General features: G+C 40.9%; 1 pseudogene; it reads right to left on the reverse strand.

The window, feature by feature from the left end:
- LOC148030869 (uncharacterized) overlaps positions 1-12,748 on the reverse strand; it is a 50,822-nt pseudogene extending 38,074 nt beyond the window's left edge.
- Between the last annotated feature and the right edge of the window lie 2,896 nt (positions 12,749-15,644).

Here is a 15,644-nt window from a genome sequence, read left to right on the forward strand (position 1 = left end):
TTTGCATTCCATTCCTTCCATGCCTTTGTCTCTTCTGCAGTTGAAGGATTACTCACCTCCGACTTCTTTTCTTCACCTGAAACAAACTCGTAGAGGTCTTTTCCAATAAGGAAGTTCATAACATGGAACTTCCATGAAGGGTAGTTGTTCTTGTCAAGCTTCTCAATGATGGGGCTTCCACTGTTCTCTGCTATTATCACAAAACTAATACCAAATAGCAAGCAAATCTTCAGCAACCCTCGACCTGTAGTGCACAGTAATACACCAGACAGCCTTTTTCACTATCTACTCAACAATACATGCAATCTGCAACACGTTTGCAGATAAACCTTATGTTTGCTTCCTGCAAACACCTCAAGAATTACAAATTTGCAATCTGTAACCTGCGCACCCACTTTCGGTCAAAACAGCCGAAATCACAGTGTACCCGGAAACTGTTGTCCGCAACCTTGCGGCTCTAAAACGGGGCCTGAAACGGCCTCAGATGCCCAAAATAACTGTAACCAAGCCCTAAAGGGCTTATCTGTAGAATACATAGCACTCTTCGTGCACACCAAATCTCACTGCAATCTGAGATTTTTGCTCTGCCTTGCTTTCGGTGCCTCCACAGGCACTATCCAAGAGAAAGAGTGAAAGGATGGGAGAGCTTCTTACCCGTGGCTTGCTTGCTTGAACCTTGCTTCTTCTCCTTCACTTTAGCATTCAAAATCAACCTCTCTCAGTGGCGCAGCTTTGATACCATGTCAAGAATCGCATGGTGGGGGGACTTGCTCAAGATGCTGCGCCGAACACACACAGAATGCACAAGGAGAAGCTCACTCAAGAGACAAGAAAAGAGATGGAGGCCAAAACGTTTTCTTGCTGCTTTTTTCTTCTTCTTCCATACTCTTTACAATGTACACAGAGTATAGATAAGATACAACATAAAGGAAAGTGGTCTACTAAGTCAACCAATGCATAGCCGACTACACTAGTCGACTAGCACTATAACTATGCCAACTGTAAATAGGTGTAACAACCTGAATATAATAAGTAATGAGTCAGTGGACATGTGAGAGTCATAATGACCACCAACGTGCTAAGTGTAGACGTGTGGACCCATCTAACTAGGCGGTCCATCATCAATGTCCACATGTGTTGAGCTTGTCATCTCAACAATTTACTTGCATGTATACCACACAACAAAATGGTATTGCAGAACCAAAAAACAGGCATATTACACAAGTTGCACGGGCATTAATGGCTGAAAAGAATATGCTCAAACATTTATGGTCAAAGGCTATCCATACTGTTGTTTACATTATGAACAGATGTCCCACAGCTGCAGTTCATGGGATGACTCCTGAGGAATGTTTTACTGGCAAGAAGCCTGATGTATCACACTTGAAGGTATTTGGCTATGTTGCATATATTCATGTGCTAAATGAGCTACGGAAGAAGCTTGATCCAAAGGCAAAAAAATGTGTTTTTATTGGATACTCTTTAGAGCAAAAAGGGTCTCGCTGTTATAACCCTGTCACAGGTGAGTTGGTGGATCTATAAGTGTTGCAGGGAAGGACAAAGGAAAGAAGAAAGTGCTGGATGGTAATGATGCATCTACCAGTCATTTGGGATTGGATAGAGATTCTAGTGGTTCAGAGAGTTTGGATGATGAGCTTGGCATTCCTTCAGTTGACTCTAGGTGTACAGAGAGCTCATAGTAATGTAAAGGCTCCATTGAGTGATTCGGTGGTACGCAGATCTAGCACGGTCAGATACCCTGTTAAAAGATTTGGTTTTGAAGGTAATGCAACTCACCATTATACTTATATGGTGAAACTAGTTGAGGATATTGAGCCCACTTTTTTTTAGGATGCTGTTGGTCATGCTCATTGGGATGCAGCAATGGATGAGGAGATGGCTGCATTAGAAGCCAATAAGACTTGGGATTTGGTACCCTTACCTAAGGGTAAGAAAGCTATTGGTTGTAAGTGGGTCTACAAAGTTAAGCATAATGCAGACGGTTCAGTTAGCAGGTATAAGGCTAGGCTTGTTGCAAAAGGCTATGCTCAAACATATGGCATTGATTATGACGAGACATTCAGTCCAGTTGCTAGGATGGCAACTATTAGGTGTGTGATTGCCTTGGTAGCAGCCTTGGCAGTAGCCAAACGTTGAAGTTTGCAACAAATGGATGTTAAGAATACCTTCTTGCATGGTGAATTGCAAGAAGAAGTGTATATGAAGCAACCAACAGGTTATGAGGACTTAGAGCATCCCACATATGTGTGCAGGTTAAAGAAGGCGCTCTATGGGCTGAAGCAAGCACCTAGAGCATGGTCTAACAAGATTAGAGAGTATCTTGCCAATATAGGATTTTGTATTTCTGATGCTGATCACTCACTTTATGTGAGAAAGGGAGATGCACGTTTGATCATCATAGTCATCTATGTGGATGACTTGATTATTACAAGTGACAATGACAATGGGATTGCTAAATTTAAGGACTTCTTGAAAAAGAAGTTTGAGATGAAAGATTTGGGTGAGCTGAGATACTTTCTTGGTATTGAGGTGATCAGATGTGATGATGGTATATGGCTGTCCCAAAGGCAGTATGGCTTGGATATGTTATCGAAGTATGGTATGACAGCATGTAAGCCTCTTTCAGTACCATTGGAGCAAAATGTGAAGCTGAGTGCTGATGTTGGGGATGAGATAGAAGACCCAACTATGTTCAGGAGGATAGTAGGGAGTTTGATTTACATGACTATCACAAGGCCAGACTTGAGCTATGCTATTGGTCTTGTCAGTCAGTTTATGCAGATGCCTAGAAAGCCTCATTTGGATGCAATTAGACGTATATTGAGGTATGTGAAGTCCACTTTACATTATGGACTTTTTTATGAGGAAGGTAAGGACGTACAGGTCTTTGGATACATAGATGCAGATTGGGCTGGTAGCATGTCAGACAGAAGATCTACAAGTGGATTAATGTTTTGTCTTGGTAGTGCAGCAGTTACATGGAGCAACAAAAAGCAACCTACAGTTGCTTTATCGAGCACAGAGGTTGAGTATAGAGGTGCTGCTATGGCAGTATGTGAGGTAGTATGGCTACAGAAGTTATTAGGTGATTTGGACATGCAGGGAGATGGTCCAGTTTTCATTCATTGTGACAACATGAGCATCATACAACTAGCTAGGAATCCAGTGTTCCATGCTAGGACAAAACACATTGAGGTACACTACCACTTTGTGAGAGAGAGAAGGTACTTGCAAGAGAGATTGACTTGGTATATGTCAGCACACAGGATCAGATAGCTGACATTTTCACAAAGGCATTGGGTGCAGAGAAGCTTCGAAAGTTCCGAAGCTTACTTGGAGTTGCAAAGATAGAGTTGAGCTTGAGGGGGAGTGTTAAGATGGCAAGCTCAACACATGTGGACATTGATGATGGACCGCTTGGCTAGATGGGTCCGCACGTCTACATTTAGCACGTTGGTGGTCATTATGATACTCACATGTCCATTGACTTATCACTTATTATATATTTTTTGTTATACCTACCTACTGCAGTTGGCAAAGACATAGCCTCAGTCGATTAGTGTAGTCAGTTATGCACTGTTTGACTTAGTAGGCCACTTTCCTTTATGTTGTATCTTATCTATACTTTGTGTACATTGTATAGTGTATGGAAAAAGAAGAAAAAACCAACAAGAAAACATTTTGGCCTCCATCTCTCTTCTTGTGTTCTTGAGTGAGCTTCCTCTTGTGTATACAGTGTGTGTTTGGCGCAGCAGCTCAAGCAAGTCCCCCCACCACGCGATTCTTGACATTCTCTCACACAAAAACTATGAACCTAGCTCTTAACCTTTGCACACAATAGATCTTATCAAAATTCCATCCTCCCTCTCCTCATAGGATAGACATGAAAGCACAAGAAAAGAGGTTGAGAGTTGCGCAAAATAGAGAGAGAGGCAGAAAGAATTGTGTGATTGAAAGATAAAGAAGAAAGGAAGTTCTCAACCACCTTTTCCAACCTCCTCTCACAAGACCCCTCTAACCTTCTTGTTTTTTTTAAATTTATCAAAAGAAAAATACAAAGCTCTTCTTCTACTAAGGTTCATAGTAGCCTTCAATGGCTTAAGACAATTACATAATCATTTCACATGTCTTAAAGGCTTGAAATTTTCACTACATTTTGCAATACATAGCATTGATATTTGATAAATTTTGCACTAAAATAAGGGTTCATCAGTTAAGGGGAAAATTGATAAGTTGTTGAGAGTTGGATTCATTAAACCAGTCAATGAGGTGACTTGGTTGTCCCCCATTGTTGTTGTACTTAAGAAGAATGGAAAGATTAGAGTTTGTGTGGATTATAGGAAGTTGAATGCAGCTACAGTTGATCCCTTCCCACTACCTTTTATTGATTCCTTGCTTGATGATGTAGCAGGATATGAAATGCATAGTTTTTCAGATGTATTTTCAAGTTATAATCAAATCAAAATGCATCTTGATGATATGGATAAAACTTATTTTATCACTGAATGGGGAGCTTATGTCAGTACAGTGATGAATTTGGGCTTAAAGAATGGTCCTCTTGAATTTCAAGGAGCTCCTCATAAAACTTTTGAGCCCTATTTGACAACTTTTATGAGGGTCTTTATTGATAATTTTTGTGTGTTTCGCCTAAAAAGTGATCATTTGAAGCATCTTCGATAATGTTTTGAAAGATATAGAAAATTTGGTATGTGTTTGAATCCTTTTAAATCTATTTTTGTTGCAAACCGGGGAGTACTTCTAGGACACATTCTTTTTGAAGAAGGCATGGCCATAGATCTAAGGAAAATTGTTGTGATTCGGAAAGCAAAAGCTCCAACTAATGTGCCAACTAATGTGCAAGAAGTTATGAGATTTTTGGACCAAGTGAAATGGCATAGTAGATATTTGAGATATTTGTCTCATATTTGTTTTCCTCTTACTACACTGACCAGGGAGGATATGCAATTTGTGTGGAGGTCTGATCAGGAAAAGCCTTTCAATGTTCTCAAAAAGATGCTTGTAGTGGCTCCAAAATTGCAACCTCCAATATGGGATTTACATTTTCATGTATTTGTGGATGCTTCTGACATTGCAGTAGGAGCAGTGCTTATGCAGGATAAAGTATCAAGCTAGTTTAGACCAATTTACTATGTTAACAGGAGATTGAGTGATGCTGAACAAAATTACTTAGTTACGGAAAGAGAAGCACTTGGTATGGTTTCTTCTTTGCAGAAATTTTTTGCATTATTTGTTAAGGAACCAAGTGATTTTTCATGTGGATCATTAGGCATTGTTGTTCTTGATTAATAAACCTTAGTTAACTAGAAGGTTAGCTAGATGGATGTTGTTGTTACAAGAGTTTGATTTTAAGGTTATTCATACTCCTGGCAAAGAGCATATAGTGGCAGATTATTTGAGTGGACTAGATAATGATGATCCTGAAGTTGGGGTTTGAAGTACATGTTTTTAATCCTGGCTGATATTATGATCAGTTGTTGCATTTCCTAAAGGAAGGAGTTATGCCCACACACCTTACTGTAGATCAAAGAACAAGATTGGCATTAAAAAGTCGATCATTTCAGGTCATTATGAATGTTTTGTATAAAAGAGGAGTAGATAATGTTATGAGAATATGTGTTCTTGAATATGAGCAGCCAATAGTTCTGCATGAAGACCATTCCGGACTATGAGGTGGTTATTTTTCAAGGGAAATCACACGCATGAAAATATTGCATGTAGATCTCTGGTGGCCTACTGTGTTGAAGGATGCCCATCAGTATGCTAAAAAATGTTTGTAATGTTTGAAAGAAGGTTAGGGATAGAATGAAAGATCATATTGTCTTACCACTTGAGCCTTTTCAAAAGTGGGGAATTGATTTTGTGGGGTTGATTAAGTTAGCAGCTAAGAGAACTAGTAACATATATATTTTGGTTTGTACGGATTACTATACCAAATGGGTGGAAGCTCAAGCATTGAAGGATAATAAAGTAGCTAGTGTGACAAAATTTTTGTATTCTAACATTATGACCAGGTTTGGTTTTCCTATTGAGATGATAAGTGATTGAGGAAAACATTTTTTGAATCAAGTTATCAGGCAACTGACTATCACGCATATGATTTTGCATAAGAACTCTACTCCTTATCGTCCTCAAGCTAATGGTTGACAAAGGAAATTCGGTATGGCAGCCTCTATACTATGCCAAACTCCCTTCTGCCACAAAGTGAATGAGGTAAGGGCACCACCTAGTCATGGAAGAGCGGACTAGGACGCTATGTAAGAGGGAGAGGAGATTGTGAGGGAGAGAGAGTGAGTGAGTGAGAGAGAGAGAACTATGAAAAAATAAATGAATCAATAGACTTAAGAGATGGAGAACCCTTGGGACATAACCAATATACACAATATGGACACCAATATCATGGGCTTATTACATTGTAGAGTATACATAAGCTATTGTAAGAGAATGAATTTCATAAGCTCATGAGGGAGAATGGGGAAGGCTCAATAGGGCTGAAGGAGGCCTCTTTGCTCTCTCTCTTCTTATAAATTACAAAGGAGAAGGCCTCTTTATATAGGCCTTGAGGGTGTTTAGGGAGGAGGTTAAGATGTAATAGGAATTAACACCACCAAAGCTGCATTAAGGTGGTTCCACCAATGTGGAAGCTCCATCTAGATGTTTTGTTGACCAATTTGTACTTAATCAAGCTCCATCATAGGTGAGTTGTCTCCATTCTCCCCCCCATAGCTTGAGTCCAAGAGCTCTCCTATAAAAAAATATAGAGAATCTTCATAAAATAAGATCATATCTAGCAATAATAGAGAGAGAGTAATGAGAGTTCATACATTACTACTACAATTAAGGATGATTTGAGGGTGATTTAGGAGGGGAATTCTAATGGTTTATTAGCTTGAGAGAGAGGAGAAGAGAGGGGAAAGGGTTGGGGGTCTAATGAATGATGTTTTATGGAAGTGTTAAGTGTGGGGAAGAAAGTATGGATGTGTATTAAATTGGGAGGTGGTCTCCACTGCAGTTGGAAAAAGTTGGCATCCACCATTTTGGCCATATCTCCCGACTCGTAGCTCCAAAACATTATAAAAAAATACCAGCCGAAACTTCAGCTCACGTGCTACAACTTTCATGTTGAAAAGTTTTTTTAAATCAGAGTGGAAATATTTTAAAAAATCTTACAAAATCATGTGCCTAATTTTTCTTCCACTAGTGCTTCCAAGAAGGGTCCCATTTGGTTGAATTGTCATAAGGCTCGAAATTCATGACATTATGAGGCTCACATGTCCTTTGGATGGCTCCAAATCCATTTCATATCTTTCCTTTTCACATTATACATTTTCCCTTCACCTTCCTCGATTGATCTTTACTCTTCACCCCCCCTTGGTAAACCGGTCCATGAAATATTTTCATCCAGTGATTTCTTGGATTTCCCAAGAGGTTGTTCCCACCCTCTTCTTTATTTCAAATCTCCAAATGTACAAAAAATCAACAAAATGTTAGACAAATATTTTTTTGTGATTTTCTCGGATCATATAGCCCCCCCCCAACCTGGCTAGAGGTATTTATGCCTCTAGACACTCTTTGGTATCTTGAACTAACCCCACCCTGATGTGATAGGGTTTTAAGCGCCATCCATTTACCCTGGTCTTGTGAACTTTTCCCTCAATATCTTGAAGTTTGTAGGAGCCATTGTTGAATTTTTTTTGTAACCCAAAACGGTCCCTCCCACCGGTAGAGAAACTTGCCATCCTTTCTTTTATCAAAGCGATTGTCATATCGAAGCATTAAAGATCCCTCCGTGATGTTTTTATCTGTTAGCTTCTTGTTGAAATTTTTTCTACACTTCTCAGCTTCCTGGGAGTAGTGGTTGATGGCTTTATCACGATCCAATTGTAGCCTCTCTAGGTCCAGTAATCTTTGATGTAACTTCTCCTTTTAAGAGCCTACTATGCCACCTAATACCCGAAGGCTAGCTAATTTCACCTCAATAGGCAAAAGAGCCTCTTGTCCATAAACTAGATGAAAATATGTGAACCTTAACATGGTTTTGAAGGAGGTTCTGTAAGCCCATAGAGCTCCAGTAAGGTGCTTGTCCCAATCCCGGGGCCTTGAATGTACCTATTTGCTGATGATTTTACAAATCATTCCATTTACCTTTCCACCAATCCATTGCATTGAGGGTAGTAAGGGGTAGAGTGTCGTCATTGAATATTTAGCTTTTGCATGAGTTCACCCACCACATTAGCTCTAAACCCTGGTCCTCTATCTGATAGTATTTCAAGAGGGGTACCAAACCTACAACAAATGTGGTCAAAGATGAATTTACTCACTTCCTTAGCAGTGATTCTTCTAGTTGGCATAGCCTCGGCCCATCTAGTCATGTAATCTACCCCCATGATAATATACTCTTTTCCTGATGGAGTGCATGGTAGAGGCCCTATGGTATCAATTTCCCACTTCTCAAAGGGTCCATAGACCTTGATTGGGGTTTGGGGTTCTGCTATGAGCCGTCGTGGTCCTGATTTCTGACATTCTTCACATGTTTGACACCAATATTTGACATCTCGGTGTAGACTGGGCCAATTAAAGCCGGCTTGTAGAACCTTTCTACTTGTGATGTCGTGTGCAAAGTGGCCTCCACACACATCATCATGGCAAGCTTTTAAGATTTCTTCAATTTCCCATTTTGAAGGCACTTTCCTAAGCACACCATCCTTACCAAGACAATAAAAACTGTCATTTACCATGTGATATCTTGTAGCCTTCCGAGCTAGCCACTGTCTTTCTCCCTTAGTCAGGTGTTTGGGAGCTTCTCCTTGTTCTAAGAGATGTAGAATATCTTCTAAGTCTTCGTTGCCTTGTCGAAGTGGGGGTTTGATAGCCACTGCTCCCACCATTGACTCATTCAGCTTTGATGATGCTAGATGGTCGGCATCTTTGTTCTGATCTCTTGGCACATGATGTACTTATGCCTCCCTAAATCTTCTCATAAGAGATTTGGCCTCTCTCATTTTACTAGAGAGGTTTGTATTTTTGCATGCCCATGTACCTTGCATCTGCCTTACCAATAGCATGGAGTCTCTAAAAGCATTCAATCTCTCGATTGAATTACTAAGACACCAACAAAGACCATGAATTAAAGCTTGATATTCTGCCTCATTGTTAGAGTGGACACCTTCCAAGATGATTCCTTCACAATAGATTTTCTCTCCTAAAGGAGAGAAAACAACGATGCCTGCGGCTGCCTTATCCTTAGTTTTCTTGTATGCACCATCAAAGTAGAGGCTATAAGCATCTACAAGAGTTTTTATGGATGGGGGTGGTGGAAGGTTCTTTCTTTTCACCATGAGATTTTTCTCATAGCACCTATTTGTCAAAATATCAGCCAAGCATGCCCGAGTTGTTTTTTCAACCTGCACTGTATAGTCAAACTCTTGAAGTCGGACCACCCACTTTGCTATTTTGTCAGAGATTTCCATATGTTGTAGTGCGTAGGGAAACATATCCTCCACAGTGATGATCACAAACCTCTTTGGAAGTAAATATGGCAGAAATTTGGTTACTGCAACCATGAGGGCCAACACTAGTTGTTCCATGGAGGTGTAAGCCTTCTCTGAGGCTTTCATGAGGTGGCTGGCAAAATACATAGGCCTCATGAAGGATGTTTTTGGATCTTTTTGTAGGAGAGCAGCACCAATGGCCTCTTCTCCCACACTAGGGTTTACAAAGAATGTTTCTTCCCAACAAGGCTAGAGGATTATAGGAAGTGACCCCAACATTTTCTTTATCTCCTTAAAATGTCCTTCACTTTGTTCACTCCATACAAGTGTTTCTTGGCGTGTTAGTTGCTGTAGGGGATATATGGCGTGAGAGAGTAAGTGTATAAATCTACCCAAATATCTTAGCTTTTGTAAGAAGGAGACCAATTGTTTGATGGAGGTTGGGGAAGGTAGAGCTAGCAATGTTTCTACCTTATTTGGATCTACCTCAATTCTTTCAATTGACACTACATGCCCTAGTAGTGTAACCTTGCTTTCCACAATGTGACATTTATCCTTATTTAGTTGTCCACCCAACCTAGCTAAGCGAGTAAATCCTTCATCAACCTTGCATAGATGTATGTTCCTTGAGCTGTAAATACAAAAGTCATCTATGAAAACCCTTATGGACTTACCAAAGTAAGGTTCGAAAACCATATTCATGAATCGTTGAAAGGTTGCTGGGGCATTTGTGAGACCAAAGGGCATGACCCGAAAGGCAAAACAGCCCCATGGTGTGATGAAAGTGGTCTTCTTTTGATCCTCCTCTGCAATGCGAATCTGGAAGTAGCCAGAGTAGCCATCACACACCGTATACCGCTCATGTCCCGCTACTTCATTCAAGATTTCATCTTGAAATGGGAGAGGGAAGTGGTCCCTCTTTGTTGCAGCATTTAGTGGCTTTAATCTATGCATACTCGCCACTTACCATTTTTCTTTGGCCTCACTACTACTGGGGAGACCCATTCTGAATCTTCCACTGGGTATATGAATCATGCATTCAAGAGTCTCTTCACCTCCATCAACAATGCATCCTGTTGCACAACTCCCAGTCTTCTCAATCTTTGTACTACAGGTTTGCTTCCTTCTTTGAGTTGGATGTGATGCTTCACTGCAGTGACACCTGTAATGTGAGTATAATCAGAAATAAACAATGATGCATGCTTCTTGAGAACATTCACATAACCCTCCCTTTCTTCATCCTTTATATCCTTGGATATTATCTTCTCTAGGCTAGCATCCCACACATCTTCTCCTTGGATTCTTGGGTTGTCTTCTGATAAGGTAGGTTCCTTTAAGGTGACGCCCATAACTTCAAGAGTGCTATCACTCTCTCCACTTGAACTCTCTTCCTCTTCTACCGATGAGGAACATCCACTTGAGCTCCACTCATCGGCAGACGTTTCTAGTTCAAGGTTCTCTTGACGCCCACTCTTCAAGTTGTAAACCATCTTTTGATCGTGGCCACCCACCTTACGTGGCCTCAACTCCAGATCTCCTGTTGCCCAATCTTGCCTAGCTCCGATGTCCATAAGCCAAGGTCTCCCTAGGATGAGGGGATATCCTTCCCCCTTTACTGGCATCACATAAACATCCACTGCTGCAGTGATTCCAAAAACAGAAACTCTCAGAGCTTTCACTACACCCACACATGTGACCGCATCATTGTTGGCCATCTTTGCCCTGAAGGTTGAGGATTCCATTACTTCTAAACCTAATTGATGCATAAGTTTTTCTGTCATGACACAAACCTCTGCTCCACTATCGATGTATGTTTTTCGAATCCATTGAGCTTTAATTTGAGCCTCCACTATAGGCATTATATCTTTGAGTCCATATGCCTTGATTGCACTAACGATTTTACCTTGCCTTGCTCTTGTGCTTACTATTTTTGACCATTGTCGTTGTAGCTTTAGAGAGACATGAAGTAGTTGTGGCCAAGTAATTTTTGGCCCTCGTGAGCTCACATCTACTACCAGATCATAAGGTTGTGTCCGAGAACCCAAAGGGAAGTCGGAGATATCAATTTTAGACCTAGCTCGAGTCTTTCTCTTCTTCCCTTCATCTCTAGGTGCCCGTGATGTACTTGCCTCATTGGTTGCTTCCTTACTTGCCTCAGTTTGGACACGTATCCGCTTGATAGACATGGTCTCTACTACATCCACCTTCATCTTACCTCTCGCTATTTCTTCTTGGAGCCGTCTATCCCTGACCACCTCCTCTATTTTTATGACATTAACATTTGGTTGAACATCAGGGGTTTCAGCTTAAACATAAGGTGGTTGTAAAATTGCAGGTCGTGACTGCTCTTGCTCTTGAGTCCTAGCATGAGGAGGGCTTACTTGTTGTCGAGGACCTCTGGCAGGGTGATCATATCTTCTAGGGTGAGGACAATTGTACATGCCATGTCCATTTTCTCCACAGTTGTAACACAACATCTCCCTTGCTTGTCACCGCATTTGTGGTCGATTCCCACCATTCCCTTCGATAGGTCTTCTTGCACCTTGCACAAGATTCACTCTCAAACCCTCTAGTTGATTAGTAAGATTATTTATTTGTTGGATCATGTCTTCTTGACCTCTAACAAGGCCTGGTGCATTAGATACATTTGGGGGAACTTGAGAGGCCTCCATAGTTGTGATGTTGTTTCCCAAAACCGCTTGGCTAGCTTGGGCTTGGTACAGAATCTTTCGATTCTTTTCCCTAGTGATTCTCAAAGTATATTCAAAAGTGTTTGGAAATTTCACCTTTACCTTCTCCCTGAGCAAAGGATACAAACTTGAAATAAATCGATCCTTTTGAAGGCAGTTTGGAGCTCTCTCTCCAGGGTTCAGTGAGTCTGACCACTGCCCCCAAAGCTTCAAAAACCCTTCCTCATAAGTTTCATAACCATAAGGATCACTCTGATGGAGAGCCAAAAGCCGTTGCGATAACTCTTCAACTGAGTTAGTTTGTTGAAATCTCTGCAAGAAAGCTGCCTTCAATCCTTCCCATTCAACTCTTTGGGCCGGATTTAGAGTTTGGAACCACATTCTAGCTTCTTCCTTGAGCACAAAAGGAAAAGCCCTCTACTTTAATGCTTCATCATCCCTCCCAGAGACAAGGAAGGCCATCTCAAGGTTGTCCAAAAAATCCACTGCATTTTCTCCATTGCGCCCAAAGAAGCTTGGAAATGCCATGTTGCCTTAGTAGAGTACAAAGATGAACACGTCTAGACTTAAGTTGTATTTTATGAGGGGAAGGATGAATGGGTTTACAGATGCATTGATTTCAGCAAGACCTCTAGGCCCCAATATGCTTCTAATAATGCCTTGGAATCTAAGCTTTGTGCTGGCTACAATATGCACAGTTTGCATAGCAAGTGGACGGATAGGTCCATACAACTCGTTGTGATTCATGAGAAACTATTATAATAGGATAAAGACATGTACATTGAAGGATGCATTGTAGTCTAGTATTGGGAAGATTATAGGTTCTGGCGATACAAGAATCTCCCTTAATCTTTCAGCCCCAAAGTACATGACAAGACGCTGTTGGAAGAAAATCTTCCTACTGATGCATACATTAACTTAGATGTTTTGTACAGAGTGAAAGGTGTAGAAATTCGGGCCATTATTATTATTCATGAGTAGAAACTACTTAAGGGAGTAGAGGGAATGCATTTTCTTGAATTATGAAGGATTTTTCCCAGAATGTTTCTTTTTGGATCCCACCAACTTTGCTATACGGAGAATTTGCTCACCAGTGATTGTTCTTGCCTTAGTGTGTCCATCCTCGGCGACATATATTTCATAAGGTGTGATGGCCACCTTTTCAACCACACCCAACCTTCGAGCTAACAACAGTTGAAGGTAGTCTTCATACTTTGCACTTCTACAAAACTCCACACCGTTCATGCATAGTTGTCCTCCTTTGATGTGGATTAGGCCAGAGAGAGAGAGGGATTTGATGATTTGGAGACGAGGACCTCCCGGAAGGGCCTTTACTTTGTTTGCAAAACACTCACCACAATTATGAGAACCTAGCAATTGATGGCAACATGATTTTTTCCGTTGTGAGAGAATGGAATTTTTAAGGTGAACACCTTTTACCCGCATACGTGCTGTCATCCGATAGGCATACTTCCTTTCTTGGGCTTCCTTGGGAGACCATTGTGGGAGTCGTGGACTTCGACCAGCTTCAAAAAGAGTTGGTGAAGGCGTTGGAGAAGAGCCACTTGGAGTACTTGTTGTAGAGGATGCACCACCATGTGTTGTATCGTCCCGCACCAATTTATGACGAAGGAAATTCGGTATGGCAGCCTCTATACTATGCCAAACTCCCTTCTGCCACAAAGTGAATGAGGTAAGGGCACCACCTAGTCATGGAAGAGCGGACTAGGACGCTATGTAAGAGGGAGAGGAGATTGTGAGGGAGAAGAGATGAAAACTAAGAGAGGGAGAGAGAGAGTGTGAGTGAGAGAGAGAGAACTATGAAAAAATAAATGAATCAATAGACTTAAGAGATGGAGAACCCTTGGGACATAACCAATATACACAATATGGACACCAATATCATGGGCTTATTACATTGTAGAGTATACATAAGCTATTGTAAGAGAATGAATTTCATAAGCTCATGAGGGAGAATGGGGAAGGCTCAATAGGGCTGAAGGAGGCCTCTTTGCTCTCTCTCTTCTTACAAATTACAAAGGAGAAGGCCTCTTTATATAGGCCTTGAGGGTGTTTAGGGATGAGGTTAAGATGTAATAGGAATTAACACCACCAAAGCTGCATTAAGGTGGTTCCACCAATGTGGAAGCTCCATCTAGATGTTTTGTTGACCAATTTGTACTTAATCAAGCTCCATCATAGGTGAGTTGTCTCCATTCTCCCCCCCATAGCTTGAGTCCAAGAGCTCTCCTATAAAAAAATATAGAGAATCTTCATAAAATAAGATCATATCTAGCAATAATAGAGAGAGAGTAATGAGAGTTCATACATTACTACTACAATTAAGGATGATTTGAGGGTGATTTAGGAGGGGAATTCTAATGGTTTATTAGCTTGAGAGAGAGGACAAGAGAGGGGAAAGGGTTGGGGGTCTAATGAATGATGTTTTATGGAAGTGTTAAGTGTGGGGAAGAAAGTATGGATGTGTATTAAATTGGGAGGTGGTCTCCACTGCAATTGGAAAAAGTTGGCATCCACCATTTTGGCCATATTTCCCGACTCGTAGCTCCAAAAAATTATAAAAACATACCAGCCAAAACTTCAGCTCACGCGCTACAACTTTCATGTTGAAAAGTTTTTTTAAATCAGAGTGGAAGTATTTTTAAAAAATCTTACAAAATCATGTGCCTGATTTTTCGTCCACTAATGCTTCCAAGAAGGATTCCATTTGGTTGAATTGTCATAAGGCTCCAAAGTCATGACATTATGAGCCTCACATGCCCTTTGGATGGCTCCAAATCCATTTCATATCTTTCCTTTTCACATTATACATTTTTCCTTCACCTTCCTCGATTGATCTTTACTCTTCACCCCCCCTTGGTAAACCGGTCCATGAAATATTTTCATCCAGTGATTTCTTGGATTTCCCAAGAGGTTGTACCCACCCTCTTCTTTATTTCAAAGCTCCAAATATTTTTTTGTGATTTTCTCGGATCAATGGTCAAGCTGAAAAATCTTACTCCACATTTTGAAGAAGATTATTGAGGATAACAAGGATGATTGGGATGCAAAACTTGATTCAGCATTGTGGGCTTTTAGGACAACATACAAGTTTTCAACAGGGCTTACACCTTTTAGGCTTGTTTATGGTTATGAAACCCCCATGGGTCAGCACCAAGTGAGGAAGCTCTATCACAATAGTGGAGTTCCCTCCCAAAACTGCTTTTTGATGGTGACCCTCGTGGGTGGTGAGGGTAAACAACATAAGTACCAAGTATGATACAATGTTGTGGGTGGTGATCTCTAGGATTTTAAAAATTTCAGCATCGACTATGGTATCTTGGGGAATCATGTTGAGGAAGTCACCCACCACCATGCAAAGGATGCACCTCTTGAGGGAGTTGTGGCCTATTATAGCTTGGTG

The sequence above is a fragment of the Lygodium microphyllum genome, chromosome 9 (genome assembly GCF_053477565.2).
Source record: "Lygodium microphyllum isolate KBCC chromosome 9, Lygodium_microphyllum_v1.1.10, whole genome shotgun sequence".
Classification (NCBI taxonomy): domain Eukaryota; kingdom Viridiplantae; phylum Streptophyta; class Polypodiopsida; order Schizaeales; family Lygodiaceae; genus Lygodium; species Lygodium microphyllum.